Genomic DNA, 2457 nt, shown 5'->3' with positions numbered 1-2457 from the left:
CACAAACAGGATTACATAAGTAGAATAGAATAGAATAGAATAGAATAGAATCTTTCTAAATACAGAATAAAAGTTAAGTAACAAACAATTACCTTCCAAGTAAGTGCTAATTAAAAAAAATCTACATTCTTAAACAAAATAAATTGTTATTTTGTAACATCTGTTTATTGCATGTTTACAAATTTACAGTAATTTACGTTAGAGATGATGATGATGATGAAAATGAGCCATCATCATACAATAAACCCCAACAACAAGGTGTTCAGAAAGTGAGCAGCTATTGTACACACTGGGAGAAAAGACAGAGCATTTATATTCACATTAGTGTGAAATCAGATGTCTACATAATTAATGCATGAAAAATTATTCAGTAATGAAATAGAAACCAAGAAAATCTGGAGTCAGTTAATGTAGACAGATGTGCCATCATGGAAGTCAAGCTGTTGCTAAGTCCAGGTAATAATTGGCACTGAGGCATATGATTAAATAAAGGGGAGCACTAGAATATCTGTGTTCTGAGAAAGTCGCTCCGGGAAATGTTATCGGTCAAAGTCTGATGTGAATGTCGGATTTGCATGCACTATTTTTAGAAGCAGCATATCATTTAAAATGGCAGTAATATTCATCCACCGAGATGCTGTTTCTTAACATGAAGTCTTAATCTTGCAAGTTTCGCCTCTTCCGTAGCTAGTTATTTGTGAGGATTAAACAAATTTATATTTTCCATTTCCACAGCCAATTTAAAAAATGACTTCTATCTCTAGGTTTATTTGTGAGATGAGGCAGAAGTGATACTTTACATAAGAGCTGTAATTGGCACAGAAAGTCTTATGAAAGGGCCACCGGTCTGTGATACACTTGGTCAGAATGTCTCCAAACCAGGGGAAGTGACAAATGGCAAATGTGCAACTCTAGAAACGTTTCCATTTTAAAGTTAATATTCATTATGTACAAAGTTTTCATGTCTTTCTGTATTCCAAATAAACAATGCTAATTATATTAATGGATCGCAGAGACGATTAGGACACTGTATTCTAATTCTATCAAGTCACTGTGAGCATCACATCAGAATCCAGGGATAGTTTAAACTATCTACTACCAGTTTTAATCCATGAATCTAATCATTTGTTTAAACACCTTTGACAGGCTTTTGGTTTCATCTTGTACATTTATCTGATAACAGGTAATTTTCGAAACACAAACCAACAAATTATGCAAAGCAATAGGACATGTGATTCATTCCTATTGCTTTAATATTCAAATTAACAAACAGTTATTCATTTTGGTATCTGCAATTTCTCCCTCTGGTTCCTGCACCATCTGCCTTTCCTCAAGAGAGCTGGGTTGCCTCTTTCATAGTTAATCACTTCTTCATAAATTTTTCAGGAAAAAAATCTCTTTTAGTCACTCTTTTAGATCAATACTCTTTTGGTCTACAGACATCCTCTGTTATTTCATAATTAAACACATGCCCTTGGGGCCGCCAGTTCATTTTATTTTTGGAATTGACAAATGGGATGAAGTGGCTGCTGTGTGGTCAAGTGGAGTAGGATTGTACAGAAGTAATTATCCTCAGCCAGTTCAGGGGGTTACAGTTTTGTTTGTTAAAGGGAGGATTGTGGTTGCATAAGGTGTCTAAGGTAGTTGTAAGAAACAGATTACAGTGTGACCCGGAGGGCGGTGGGTCACTGAGTTATCCGGTAAAAATAGAACATGAGGTGTCAACTTTGATTATAGAAAGACCAATTTGACATATGCAACTGGGAATATATACATAATTATATTATATTATATTATATTATATTATATTATATTATATTATATTATATTATATTATATTATATTATATTATATTATATTATATTGCAATGCTGCAAAATGATAAATGTATAAATATATACATTGAAGGCATTTAATTTGTTTATGGGAATATTATGGTATATTATATTATTATATTATATTATGGTATATTATAAATAACATATTATATTAATATGAATTATATAATAAAAAAATCACAATTATTATTATATTATTCCCATAATATATAAAACAAATTAGAAGCTAAAGACTTAAACTTAAAAGATGAATACATTATTTTAGCTTAAAGACGTTTATTATATAAAATTTTGCACATACATTTATGCACATACATATATATATATATATATATATATATATATATATATATATATATATATATATATAAAAGAGACATATAATTTTATATAATATAATTAATATAATATAATGAGGTTATATTTTTTGCACATATGTTACATATTTAAAATTTTATATATAATATATACACACACACAAACACTGGAAATAAAGAAATAGACATATACTTTTCTGTGTCTAAAGTGCAACTATAAATAAAGACTTTTCTGTGTCTAAAGTATAACTATGACGGGTTGCGTTTGGCTGTGCGCGCTCTCGTGTGATGTCAGCGGCGCG

The sequence above is a fragment of the Cyprinus carpio genome, unplaced genomic scaffold (genome assembly GCF_018340385.1).
Source record: "Cyprinus carpio isolate SPL01 unplaced genomic scaffold, ASM1834038v1 S000006759, whole genome shotgun sequence".
NCBI classification, from domain to species: domain Eukaryota; kingdom Metazoa; phylum Chordata; class Actinopteri; order Cypriniformes; family Cyprinidae; genus Cyprinus; species Cyprinus carpio.
Note: the sequence above shows the minus strand (reverse complement) of the source record.